This window comes from Saccopteryx bilineata, chromosome 9 (genome assembly GCF_036850765.1).
Source record: "Saccopteryx bilineata isolate mSacBil1 chromosome 9, mSacBil1_pri_phased_curated, whole genome shotgun sequence".
NCBI lineage: Eukaryota > Metazoa > Chordata > Mammalia > Chiroptera > Emballonuridae > Saccopteryx > Saccopteryx bilineata.
In genome coordinates, this window is record NC_089498.1 from 94,877,657 (window position 1) to 94,892,390 (window position 14,734).

The following is a 14,734-nucleotide window of genomic DNA, read 5'->3' on the forward strand; positions in this document are numbered from 1 at the left end:
GATTGAACCCACAACCTTGACATATGGGGACAATGCTCTAACCCAGTGGTCCCCAACCTTTTTTGGGCCATGGACCGGTTTAATGTCAGAAAATATTTTCATGGACCGGCCTTTAGGGTGGGACGGATAAATGCACAAAATAAAATTATGTGACTGGCGTAAAAACTGTGGTATTTTTAAATATAATTGTCAAACTTACGAGACAATGGTCAAGAATGAGTCTTAGATGGATGTAACAGAGGGAATCTGGTCATTTTTTAAAAATAAGACATCGTTCAGACTTAAATATAAATAAAATGGAAATAATGTAAGTTATTTATTCTTTCTCTGCAGACCGGTACTGGTCCGTGGCCCAGGGGTTGGGGACCACTGCTCTAACCAATTGAATTCCTTGGCCAAGACACCACATATGCATTTTATTTTATTATTTTATTTTATTTTTTTGTGACACAGACAGAGAGCCAGAGAGAGGGACAGATAGGGACAGACAGATAGGAAGGGAGAGAGATGAGAAGTATCAACTCTTTGTTGTGACCCCTTAGTTGTTCATTGACTGCTTTCTCATATGTGCCTTGATGGGAGGTGAGGGTGGGGGAGAGCTACAGCAGAGCAAATGATCCATAGCTCAAGCCAGTGACCTTTGGGCTCAAGCCAGCGACCATGGGGTCATGTCTATGATCCCACACTCAAGCCAGCGACCCCGTGCTCAAGCTGGCAATCTCGGGGTTTTGAACCTGGGTCCTCTGCATCCTAGTTCAACACTCTATCCACTGCGCCACTGCCTGATCAGGCTATTTTATTTTATTTTTAAAGATTTTATTTATTGATTTTATGGGGGGGGGGAAGAAGTATCAACTCAAGTTCCTCACTTTAATTGTTCATTGATTGCTTGTCATATGTGCTCAGACTAGGCAAGCCCAGAGTTTTGAACCAGCAACCTCAGCATTCCAGGTTGACACATTATCCACTAAGCTACTACAGGTTAGACTATAGTGCATTTTAGAACCAACAACCATTCATGCAAATTTAGGTCCCCTCACTGTTGTTACTGAACTCAAGGGGGTTCAACACTTGGGGTGCTATTCAGGAATGAAATATGGGGGAAAAATAACATGTGGTTGTCATTAGGTAGTTTTATTGTGGCAGGTAAAGGAGACCAAGGAGCCCTTGCCAGGTAGCTCAATTGGTAAGGGTGTTGTCCCCATACACCAAGGTTATATATAGATTTAATCCCTAGTCAGGGTACATAAAAAATTAACCAATGAATGGGTAAATAAGTGGAACAACAAATCTATGTTTGTCTCTTTCTCTTCCTCTCTCTCTAAAATCAATCAATAAATTAAAAAAAGAAAAAGAAAAAAGACCTGTGGTGGTGCAGTGGATAAAGTGTCAACCTGGAATGTTGAGTTTGCCAGTTTGAAACCCTGGGCTTGCCCAGTCAAGGCACATATGGACCTGACCAGGTGGTGGCACAGTGGATAGAGCATCGAACTGAGACGCAGAGGACTGAGGTTCAAAACCCAAGGTCACCAGCTTGAGCATGGGGTCACTGGCTTGAGTGTGGGATCATAGATGTGACCCTATGGTCGCTGGCTTGAGCCCAAAGGTCACTGGCTTGAGCCCCAAAGTTGCTGACTTGAACCTAAGGTTCCTGGCTTGAGCAAGGGGTCATTCACTCTACCATATCCTCCGGTCAAGGCACATATGAGAAAGCAATCAATGAACAATTAAGATGCTACAATGAATAATTTATGCTCTCATCTCTCTCCCTTCCAGTCTGTCTGTCCCTCTCTTTCCCCCCCCCTCTCTCTCTGTCTCTGTCAAAAAAACAATAGGCAAATATGAGAGTTGATGCTTCCTGCTCCTTCTCCTTCTCTCTCTCTCTCTCCCCTCTCTAAAATAAATAAATAAAGTCTTTAAAAAATTTTAAAAAGAAAAAAAATGTGCTCAATGTCTCATATTTTACAGAGAGAGAGAGAGAGAGACCAAGGAATCACATCTGAAGCTCTGTTTCTCGAAGGGAGGTTTAGCCATTTCTTATACACACTGGTCAACACAGGTTGATTTCTACTTTGCAGTGGCTACACTTAACCAGCTGAGTTCCTGTTAAGCTCATCCTGTTTACAACTGTCTCTGCAAAGTATTTTAGCATTTAGCAAGAATAGCATTTGGGCCTGACCAGGCAGTGGCACAGTGGATAGAGTGTAGAACTGCGATGCGGAGGACCCAGGTTCAAGACCCCGAGGTCGCCAGCTTGAGCGTGGGCTCATCTACTTTGAGCAAAGCTCACCAGCTTGGACCCAAGGTCTCTGGCTAGAGCAAGGGGTTACTCGGTCTGCTGAAGGCCCGTGGTCAAGGCACATATGAGAAAGCAATCAATGAACAAATAAGGTGTTGCAAGAAAAAAACTGATGATTGATGCTTCTCATCTCTCTCTGTTCCTGTCTGTCTGTCCCTATCTATCCCTCTCTCTGACTCTCTCTCTGTCTCTGTTAAAAAAAAAAAAAAAAAAAAAGCTTTTGGTAAGAACCGCCCAGATCTTTAGAACCTTGTCCAAAGTCTACTTTTTTTACTTTTTTTTTTATTAATTTAAATTTGTGTTCACATAGATTCAAGTACCCCACCGAATACATCTCCCCCACCTTCGTGTTCCCCTCAACATCCCCCTTGCCCTCCTCCCCCCAATGCCCTCCCCCCTTCCCTCCAGGATTTGCTTTTCTGCTCTCTATAATGCTGTGTTATGTATATATAATTTCACCAATCTCTTTCCTTTCTCTGATCCCATCCTCTCATCCCCTTTCCCTCTGTCTGCTTTTCCTCTGGTCCCTGTGATCCCACCTCTGCCTCTATTCCGTTCCTCAGTTCACATTGTTCATTGGATTCCTCAAATGAGTGAGGTCATATGATTTTTTCTTTCTCTGCCTGGCTTATTTCACTTAACATAATAGTTTTCATTCCATCCATGTTGTTGCAAAAGGGAAGAGTTCCTTCTTTTTCATGACCCCATAGTATTCCATTGTATATATGTACCACTAATTTTTAATCCACTCATCCACTGATGGACACTTGGGCTGTTTCCAGATCTTTGCTATTGTAAACAATGCTGCCATGAACATGGGGGTACATTTCTTCTTTTGAATCAATAATTTGGTGTTCTTAGGATATATTCCTAAAAGTAGGATGGCTGGGTCAAAAGGCAGTTCCATTTTTAATTTTTTGAGAAATCTCCATACTGTTTTCCACAGTGGCTGCACCAGTCTGCATTCCCACCAGCAGTGCAGGAGGGTTCCCTTTTCTCCACATCCTCGCCAGCACCAATCATATGTTGTTTTGATAACGAGCGCCATTCTGACAGGTGTGAGGTGGTATCTCAATGTGGTTTTAATTTGCATTTCTCTGATGATTAGTGATGTTGAACATTTTAAGAATATGGAATGCTTCACGAATTTGCATGTCATCCTTGCTCAGGGGCCATGCTAATCTTCTCTGTATCATTCTTAGTATATGTCTGCTGAAGTGAGCACCAAAATCCACTCTTGGAACACCTGCTTGTATGAGGTGGGGGTTGGAAGGGTTCCTCTTCTACATCAGCAGTCTGTCTATCATGCAGCCTCACCCCTCTTGCCAACCTCCACAGCCAATGGTGTAAGGTGCACTCAGCCCAGCCCCTGCCTCCACCTGAGACCCTGGGGCAGCAGAGGTCTGCCCTGCTCCTGGCAGATGGTGGCTCACAGTCTGGGTCTGCGTTGATGAGCAGAGCCTTTTGCTTTTGCTTCAACCAGCTCTCTAATGTATTGCTCCACACCCAACCTCCATCTCTCAGAGTGGCGCTACTTTCTTTGAAAAGAATAAGTTGTCCTAGACTCCGGGTGCCCTGACTCCTGCTCTACAACATATCCCCAGGCCCTGACATCAAAAAGTGAGGTTCTTGCCCTGGCCGGTTGGCTCAGTGGTAGAGCATCGGCCTGGCGTGCAGAAGTCCCGGGTTCGATTCCCGGCCAGGGCACACAGGAGAATCACCCATCTGCTTTTCCATCCCTCCCCCTCTCCTTCCTCTCTGTCTCTCTCTTCCCCTCCCGCAGCCGAGGCTCCATTGGAGCAAAGATGGCCCGGGCGCTGGGGATGGCTCTGTGGCCTCTGCCCCAGGCGCTAGAGTGGCTCTGGTCGCAACAGAGCGATACCCCGGAGGGGCAGAGCATCACCCCCTGGTGGGCAGAGCATTGCCCCCTGGTGGGCGTGCCGGGTGAATCCCGGTCAGGCGCATGCGGGAGTCTGTCTGACTGTCTCTCCCCGTTTCTAGCTTCAGAAAAATACAAAAAAAAAAAAAAAAGTGAGGTTCTTAGATGTGTGTAGGATCCTTGACACAGGACGTGTAAGGGGAGGTTTCTCAGATTAGCTCAGAGCTGCTGCAGGAACTCCAAGAGCCTGAATGGGACTCGAGGTACCTGGCTGAAAGTGTAGCCACTGTCCCAAGCCAGTAATGCAGAGTAAGAGGGAGCCATGGGGGTGGCGGCTGTGCTAAGCCTGTTTATCTGCCAGAGAAACTTTCTAAGTTCCCAGTTCTCTGAGCCGGATCAGATGTGCATCCAGAAAAGGAGAAGTTGGGTGCCTGAGCAGCAGGGGGTGGTGTGCTCAGGCCAAGAGGTGATATCTGAGGTGACTTCTCAGTTGAACTATTAGAGGAGCAGCCACAAACATCTTTGCTGGTAGTGGGAATGCTTTTGTAAACAACCTGAGGGGACATTGGCCTTCACGCTTTTGAGGACCAAAGGAATGTCAGTGTGACTGAAAGCAGGGGAAAGAGGATACAATGTGGCCACAGCAGGGAGAACCACTGCCCTCTGCTGAGCATGGAACTCAGTAGAAGGACCAGGAGCTGCAGGGGAGGGTAATGACAGTGCAGGTGTGCAGCATCAAGATGCAGATTCCTGCCTGACCTGTGGTGGTGCAGTGGATAAAGCATTGACCTGGAACACTGAGGTCACCGGTTCAAAACCCTGGGCTTGCCTGGTCAAGGCATATATGGGAGTTGATGCTTCCTGCTCCTCCCCCCTTTCTCTCTCTCTCTCTCTCTCTCTCTCTCTCTTATTCTAACTCTCTCTCCTCTCTAAAATGAATAAATAAATAAAAATAAAAATATGCAGATTCCCAGAGGAGGGCACAGGCAGGCCAGCCACCACAGAGCTGTCTCCACGGAGAGGGTGCATGTTGTTTTCCTTCTTGGACATGGAGGATGCTGATGTCAGTGTATCACATGTAAGAAAGTAAAACTGAGTTCTGGCCGGATAGCTCGGTTGGTGAGAACATCACCCTGATGTACAGATGTTGTGGGTTTGATCCCTGGTCAGAGCACATACAGAAATGTATTGGTGTTTCTCTCTCCCTTCTTCTCTAAAATCAATAAATAAACTTTTTTAATAGAGTAAACTTTTTTTTTTTTTGGTATTTTTCTGAAGTTGGAAACAGGGAGGCAGTCAGACAGATTCCTGCATGCGCCCGAACTGGGATCCACCCGGCATGCCCACCAGGAGGCGATGCTCTGCCCATCTGGGGCATCGCTCTGTTGCAACCAGAGCCGTTCTAGCGCCTGAGGCAGAGGCCACAGAGCCATCCTCAGTGCCCGGGCCAACTTTGCTCCAATGGAGCCTTGGCTGCGGGAGGGGAAGAGAGAGACAGAGAGGAAGGAGAGGGGGAGGGGTGGAGAAGCAGATGGGCGCTTCTCCTGTGTGCCCTGGCTGGGAATCGAACCCAGGACTCCTGCACACCAGGCCAACGCTCTACCACTGAGCCACCCGGCCAGGGCCCAAGAGTAAACTTTTTTTTAAAGAGAATAAAGTTTTAGAACAAAATGTATAAATACGCACCTAGGAAAGCAAAGTCTGGTGCTGGTGAGGTTGGAGAGGCTGCACAGAAATGGTCTCGGTAGAACTCCCTTCTGAGTGCCCAACAATTGCTTCTTTTGTTTTTATTTTTCAATTTATTAGGGTGACACTAGTTGACATAATTTTACAGGTTTCGTGTGCCCAAGTCTACAATACATCTCTGTACACCATGTTGTGTGTTCACCCCTAAGTCAAGTCTTCATCCCCAACAACTGCTTCTTCAGGAGTAACTTGGGTCCCCACGTCACATGTTGTGACCAGCTCTGCTGTTTGAAATCCTTTGACTCGAGATGCAGCTGTGGTTCCTGCCAGGGTGCTCAGCCCTGGGAGAGCATCCCACGTTCACCTTCATGTGTTCATCCTGCTCCACTTCCCGGGAGTAGGGTTAGGGGGGATGGGATGGGGGAACCCACAACAGGAACACACTCTGCTTGCAGCCTGCCCTGCATGGCTTCATTCAGATTTTTTTGCCTGAACAAATTTCACAGTCTCTTCAAGTCCTATAAACCACCCCCCACTGTGAGGGCTCAGTGCTCTGTGTCAGTGAGCCTTTTTCCAGTAACCGGCTAGTACCTGGTGGTTTAGGCTGATTCTACCTGTCCAGAGCCTGGGCAAAAGGCTCATGGAGTGTGTCTGGGAGTCTGGGTTAATTCTGGGTAGGAGAAATCAGGAACTGAGGACGGAGGGAGAGAAAACGCAGGATGGATCTTGTTAGCACTCTGAATTTGGCAGCTGAGACTTGGAGTTGGGCTGCTGATTCCCAAGGGAAACAAGTTCTCCTCTTTCCCTCCCCCAGTGTGGGAGAGGTTTACCATAGGATGTAAGAAGTCTCTGCCCAGCAGAGCATCGCCCCCTGGTGGGCAGAGCGTCGCCCCTGGTGGGTGTGCCGGGTGGATCCCGGTCGGGCGCATGCGGGAGTCTGTCTGACTCTCTCTCCCTGTTTCCAGCTTCAGAAAAAAAAAAAAAAAGGAAAAAAAAAAAAGAAAAAAGAAGTCTCTGCCCAGGCTTCCTATGTGCAATTACTGTGCCCCAGAGACCCCTTCCCTGGGCCTGTTTCCAGGAATGGGGTGGCTTTAGTCACAATTTCTTCCTCTTGTCATTTTCTCCCAGATGAGGGGCAGTCCAAGAAAAAACCAGGTAAAATAAAAGGTAATTTCCACTAATTGAATACTTAGGATGTGAAGGCTACTGTTATAAATATTTCACATTAGCTCAATTTTCCCAGCACCATAGGAGATGGGGGCAATGCTGTGCCTAAGAGGAGACCCATGATCTCAAGATTCTCACAGGCTATTTTGCTTTTAAGCCATATTTCTGAAGGACTGGATTATACTGCCTTCCTGGTGTGTTTCATTATCTAAAAGATAATGTGCCTGCTTGGGACTATACATTCCTCTCAACTTTCTTATTTAAACAATCTTATTTTTATGATTGCAAACATCTTTCATGTTTTATAGAAACCTTGAACATTAAAGAGATATCTCACTTAGAAGGTAACCGATTTCTAACCCAGCACCAAGAAATAATCAAGGTTAAAAGTTTGATATAATTCTATTATATATATAAATTTCTCTAATTCTCTGGAGATCCAGCTAGGTTTAGCCTGACCAGGAGCTGGTGCAATGGATAGAGCATTAGCCTGGGATGCTAAGGACCCAGGTTCGAACCCTGAGGTTGCCAGCTTGAACATGGGCTCATCCAATTTGAGTGTGGGCTCACCAGCTTGAAGCCCAAGGTCACTGGCTTGAGTCCAAGGTTGCTGGTTTGTGCAAAGGGTCACTGGCTCGGCTGGAGCTCCCCTGGTCAAGGCACAAATGAGAAAGCAATCAATGAACAACTAAAGTACCACAATGAAGAATTGATGCTTCTTATCTCTCTCCCTTCCTGTCTGCTGTTCCTCTTTTTCTTAAGAAAAAAAAAGTTTATTATTTTGCATTGCTGAGTAGTAGCCCTGGAGAGTACTTTTAAAATACGAGTCAACTAACTTAAGAAAAATTTATAAGATTTATTCTAAGACTAATGGCTTGAAAACACTGTAATATTTGTTTCCTAGCAGGTACCAGTATCTTACCCTCAATTTATTTATTTTTTTTACCCTCAATTAAAATATTATTTGAGAGAGAGAGAGAGTGCTCGAACATTTCCCCACTTGCCCATCTGTTATTTCCCATGTGAGTTTTCTGGTTCCTCTTTCCTCTCCTACTTTATTTTTATTTATTTATTTTTAAATTTATTTATTGATTTGAGAGAGAAAGAGAGAGAGGGAAGCATCAACTCATTGTTCCACTTAGTTGCTCTATCTAGTTGTGCACTGATAGAGCCTTGCATACGTGCCCTGACCAGGGATCAAACCCGTGACCTTGGTGTGCTGGGACAATGCCCTATCCACTGACCCACCCGGCCAGGGCTGTCCTACTTTAAATAATTTCAAATTTAAATCCAGAATCTCCCTCAGTCCCAACTTTGAGCGGCTTAAAATTGTTACGTAGCAAAAGCCCCAGCAGTCTCCTCTGAGGGGGCATTAAGGGCGGGGCTGCTGGAGCCAGCTAGCCTGATGCAGGGAGCTCAGCCTGGGAGCAGAGAAGCCAGGGCCAGGAAGATTAATATTAAACTAATTGGGAAATAATAATTTAAAAGAAAACCTCTATGAAATAAAACTATTCTAAAGACAATGCAGAAAACACAAGTGGTTCCCTCCCTGCACCAATTGGTGGTAATCAAATTATTATAATTCTTAGGTCAACGAGGAACCTGGCAGGAAACAAGAGTTAACTTTTTGTGGGGCTATCATTTGCTTAAAAATGGGGTGTATCTCAAAGGAGTTAAAATTCCTTTTAAAGGCCAGTGACCTTTGGGCTTCAAGCCAGTGACCATAGGGTCATGTCTATGATCCCATGCTCAAGCTGGCAACCTTGAAGTTTCGAACCGGGGACATCAGCGTTCTGAGCCAATGCTCTATCCACTGTGCCACCACCAGTCAGGCAGTACTTAACCAATTTAATAAAGGGTATGCAACCAAAACACAATCAGTATTTTAATGGAGAAATCTCAAAAGCTTTCTCTCTGAAATTGTTAAGATACCATCTGACTCCAGTTTTGTCAGCATCACATTTTCTTTTTTCATTTTCTAATGATCAAGAAATAAAATTATCTAAGAAACAAGGCAAGAACAAAGTATATACATAACTATTAGAATTAATACAACTGTCCTGTTTGCAAATGGCATGATTTTTTGTATGTAGAAAATCTAAAGAATCCACATTTAAATTAGCATAAAGTTATGCATAGTGGCAGTATCGTAGCCAATAAAGTTTATTCAAGGCACGATTATTGCTAATTGAAAAAATAAAAAAATTAGCATAGAGTCCTGACCGGTTGGCTCAGTGGTAGAGCGTTGGCCTGGCGTGCAGAAGTCCCGGGTTCGATTCCCGGCCAGGGCACATAGGAGAAGCGCCCATTTGCTTCTCCACCCCTCCCCCTCTCCTTCCTCTCTGTCTCTCTCTTCTCCTCCCGCAGCGAGGCTCCATTGGAGCAAAGATGGCCCGGGCGCTGGGGATGGCTCCTTGGCCTCTGCCCCAGGCACTAGAGTGGCTCTGGTCACAACAGAGCAACGCCCCCAAGGGGCAGAGCATCGCCCCCTGGTGGGCGTGCCAGGTGGATCCCGGTCGGGTGCATGCAGGAGTCTGTCTGTCTCTCCCGTTTCCAGCTTCAGAAAAATACAAAAAAAAAAAAAAAAAAAAAAAAATTAGCATAGATAAGTGAATTTAGCAGTTCATTATAAAAATGCATACTATTTCCGGCCTTGTCCAGTTGGCACAGTGGCAGAGCGTCAGACCAGCGTGTGGAAGTCCTGGGTTTGATTCCACACATAGGAGAAGTGCCCATCTGCTTCTCCACCCTTCCCCCTCTCCTTCCTCTCTCTCTCTTCCCTTCCTGCAGCCAAGGCTCCATTGGAGCAAAGTTGGCCCAGGCGCTGAGGATGGCTCCATTGCCTCCACCTCAGGCACTAGAATAGCTCCGATTGAAGCAGAGCAATGGCCCAGATGGGCAGACCATCGCCCTGGTGGGCATGCTGGGTGGATCCCAGTCGGGCACATGCGGGAATCTGTCTCTCTGCCTCCGCTTCTCACTTCAGAAAAATACAAAAAAAATCCCCCCAAAAACAAACAAGAAAAGCATACTATTTCCTCATTTTTTAAAGACATTTTATTTATTTTTAAATTTTCCCATTGATTTAAGGGGAATGGCAAGGGGCAGAGAGACAAGCATCAACTCGCAGTTCTACTTAGTTGTTCCATTTTAGTTGTGCAGTCATTGGTTGTTTCTTATACGTGCTCTGAGGGGTGGGGGGTTGAACCTGCAACCTTGGTGCACAGGGATGATGCTCTATACACTGAGTCACCCAGTCCGGGTTCCTCCTTCCTTCCCCTCCCCTCCCCTCCCCCCCTCCTCTCCTTCCTTTCCTTCCCTCCCTCCCTCCCTCCCTCCCCTCCCTCCCTTTCCTCTTTCCGAGACAGACAGGAACATTGAGCTTCTCCTGTATGTTCCCTGACCAGGGAACTGAAATGGCAACCTCCATGCTCTAAGACGACACTCCAACCAACCCCAACCAAGCTATCCAGCCAGGGCAGGTTCCTTTTTTTTTTTTTTTAATCCTAGTATTTCTATTTCTTCTTTCAGTTTTTTTTGTATAAAAATTTCATTTATTGATTTTATATATAGAGAGAGGTGGAGGAATGAGAAGTATTGACTCATAGTTGCTTCGCTTCAGTTGTTCATTGCTTGCTTATTGCATGTGCCTTGACTAGGCAAGCCCAGCGTTTTGAACCGGTGACCTCAGCGTCTTAGGTCGACACTCTAGCCAGTGCTCCACCACAGGCCAGGCATTAATCCTAGTATTTCTATTCCCAGCAACAAACTCACCAAATGTAAGAAAATATACCATTTGAAAAGATAAAATACTTAGAAATTAATCTTATAAAATACATGCATGAATTTTACACAAAAAATAAAAATAAAACTGAGAGGCCATGAACAAGCCTTACATGGTGCATCTGTCAACACTCAGAGGACAAGCGTGGTCTTAGTGAAGAGTGGGCTCAACCACTCTTGGAGCTGCTTTGTGAGTAGCAGCTCTGCTGCAGAAGACCTGCATGGACTCATAACACTCAGCAGCTGAGCTGTGTGTTTATTGAGACTTGTCAGAGGCACTATACAAAACCATTTATTAGCAGATACCTCAAGGATGGGGCCTGCTCTGTCCTCTGTAGCACATGGCAGGGCAGCTTGTAGAACCCTTGCAGCCTCTGGTCACGTAATAATTGAGTAGGAACAGTATTTTCCAGTGTAAAATTAGCTTTCTCCAAAGCATCCTACAAAAAATTATGCCTTTCTTAGTGATGTAGTATCTTGATCTTTACAATGGAGTAAATATCCCAGTTCTGCCTAAGGCCAGATGCGGGCATAGATAAATACAGATAATCAATACATTAGAATGTTAGTCTTTGTGGGCCATGTAGGCTGACAAAATAATCCATGTGTCTGTAGAGCATAGACAAAGATCAGTCATAGACAACACAAAATTGAGTGTGGCTGTGTGACATTTTAAAAAAATTTTTATTTCAGGGAGAGACAGGAACGATGAACTGTTCTTGTATGTGCCCTGGTCGAGGATTGAATCTGCAACCTCGGCACTTCAGGATGATGCTCAAACTAACCAAACCATCTGGCCTGGGCATATCCACATTATTTAGAAAAACTAACAGTGGGCCAGATACCTAGTGTGCTGATCCCTGCCCAAAACTGTTAGATCCTAAAAACTTCCCTGATGTGGCACTGCCCTGAATTCTTCCTCCCTATAGTACGTGTCTTCCAAGGGCATCTAGAGCACCTGCTGTTTCCTCCTCACCAAGTCCCATGAGCATGTCAATATACTACAGTTGATCACGATGAGGTGACCAGTATCTCTTTAGACACTACTGTAAGAGAACAGGACTTTTCACAGCCCTGGAGAAAGGGAATGTGTTCTGATGGCCATGTTATGAGATGGTAAAATGTCTTTTAATTTCCTGCTTGATGTGGATTGAAAATATATGCAATAGGTCAAGGGCTTCCCAAATGCCAGAGGCTTGTGGATCTATGCTGCCAAACACCACATTAAGCACTGAGCTGTGATTGTGGCAACTACTTGGTTAAGTTCTTAGTTGTCTGCTATTATCTACCAGAATCCATTTGCTGTTTGCTGAGACCAAAGGGCCTCTGGTTGCCTTTTTCCTTTGAGCGTGGCTCTAACCTCAGATGTTGCACACACATTACAGTGCCTCTCCTTGCTCAGTCTTGGCTGGGGAACGCCTTTTGAGAGGTTTCTTCTGGCCTTTCCTGCTATATGGCTTTCCACTAGCCAGGGACCCAGTGTGAGGGCTCTGGTTGCCCTGGGTACCCTTTCCCACTCATTAAACTGGGGAGATAAACCTGACGGGTCTGCAAACCTGTTCGATCCAGTGAGATGCGCATGCCCAGAAATCCATTTGTCATCTGGCCTCCCTATGCTCTCACCGTGAGCGGCCACGATGGTATTTTGGATAACTGGTATCAACATCAATTCAGAGCTCATATCCAACAGCACTCGAGAGACTTGGGTCGTTTCCTTCCTCCATACAGAGGTTACAATGCTGCCAGGCCCATATGGCAATTATGCTAACCTCCCATCTCGTGATCACCCTACCCTGTCTCTGCTCTCCTGGAATCCTTTTATCTCTGGTTTCTTCTACTGCTAATCCTGGCTGAGTTTCTCAAAACTCGGGGGCACCTCCCTAGCGCCTTCCTTGTTAATTTATGTGTCCTTGGGCCTTTCCAAGGACTACTTTTAGCTGTTTTTTCCTGACTCCTTTATACCAAGTATCTTTACTGGCATATCTACCTGGGTTCTTGGACCCCTTTTCAACACCTGGCACCTCTCCTTCCCATAGGCATTGTCTCCAAGCTTCAAGGGTCAGATCCAGCACATCAGTTCACTGAATTTAAATCCTGAGTCACAAAAGATAACTGTTTTATGCCAAACCCTCTGGTGAAGCATCAAGATCACCATGTGGGCTAGGGGTCCTGCCCAGTCCAGACAGCGTTTCTAGTGAAATACCCGCTTCTTTCTGTAGTGGTCACTGTCCCTCCTGTACCATGCTCAGTCCTGATACCATCTTTCTAGAACCAAGTCAGCAAGGAGCCTAAGTATTTTAGGTTTTGCAGAAAAGGCTAAGGCAAATTTAAATTTTTCACACAACTTTTTGACAAAACTGAAAATTATTTTTTAAGTTGATTTTAAAGGATGGGGTGAGAAAGGAGAGGAAGGTGAGAAGCAGCAACTTGTAGTTGCTTCACTTTAGTTGTTCAGATTGCTTCTTGTACATGCCTTGATGGAGGGGTGTGCTTAAGCAGAGCCAGTGTCTTCCTGCTCAAGTTGGCAATCTCAGGGTTCCACACTGGGAACCTGTGTCCCAGGTTAATGCTGTATCCACTGCACCACCATTCAGGCAAAACTGAAAATTATTAAGTGCAGTATTTTGTAGCACAGGTATACTAATATTTGGGACGGGGGATGTTTATACTTTAAAATTAAATGACTTTAGAGAGACAGAGAAAGTGGTCTTTTGCTGTTCCACTTAGTTGCACATTCACTGGTCATTGCCCACTTGTGTGCCCTGACCAACGATTAAACCTGCAACCTTGGTGTTGCAGGATGATGCTGAGCAAACTGGCCTGGATCTTTAAAAACAATTTTTCTATTCACTTTTGAGAAGGGGGGAAGAGCAGGATGCATTAACTCCCACATGCACCTTGACCAGGCAAGCCCAGGGTTTTGAACTAGTGTGTCCATAAAGTCATGGTGCACTTTTGACTGGTCATAGGAAGGCAACAAATGATGATAGAAATGTGAAATCTGCACCAAATAAAAGGAAAACCCTCCCAGGTTCTGTAGGATGTGGCAGCATATGCACGTGCGCAGATGATGCAACACGATGTATACAGCGGAGAAGCCCACAGCCATGCAGTTGAGATGTGGACGGTACAGAGGAAAGTTCAGTGTGTTTGTTCTGTGGCTTGCTAAATTTGAATCCGTGACCAAAGTGCAACATGAATATCAACGCGTTTATAACGAAGCGCCACCATATAGAAATAAAATTACCTGGTGGGATAAGCAGTTGAAGGAAACCGGCAATTTGGTAGAGAAACTCCGTTCTGGTAGGCCATCAATCAGTGATGAGTCTGTAGAGGCTATACGGGATAGCTACCTAAGGAGCCCTAAAAAAATCTGTGCATGAGCCCACATCAAACTGCACTTGAATAGGTATGAAACTGGGAGTTTTCCCTTTTTTGGTGCAGACTTCACATTTCTATCGTCTTTTGTTGCTTTCCTGTGACCAGTCAAAAGTGCACCATGACTTCACGGACACACTGGTGACCTAAGCATTCCAGTCAATGCTTTATCCACTGTGCCACCACAGGTCAGGCCTGGGTCTTTTTAAAAATTTTGATTTGAGGAGAGGCATCAATCTGCTGTTCCACTTACTTACGCATCTGATTATATGTGCACTGACAGGGAGTGGGGCTGTTGGGTCAAACCTATAACCTACATGTTAGGATAATACTCTAATCCAGTGGGTCATGGTGACGGCCGATGGCTTGGCTTTAGGCAACCCGTTTTGGTCGTTCAACCCCCACCGGGGTCGCGACCCACAGGTTGAGAACCCCTGCTCTAATCCATTAAACCCAGCCAGGTTAAATTTCTTTTAATTGGGGCTTCCTGCCAACAAACAGCTCACGGACAGTAGAAAACAGGTAGCAAGCTGATTTCACTT

The 14,734-nt window shown here is 45.6% G+C and overlaps 1 pseudogene; it reads right to left on the bottom strand.

Annotated features, from left to right (window-relative positions):
* Nucleotides 1–3,423: 3,423 nt before the first annotated feature.
* LOC136313758 (U6 spliceosomal RNA) lies at nucleotides 3,424–3,524 on the bottom strand (annotated as a pseudogene).
* Between the last annotated feature and the right edge of the window lie 11,210 nt (nucleotides 3,525–14,734).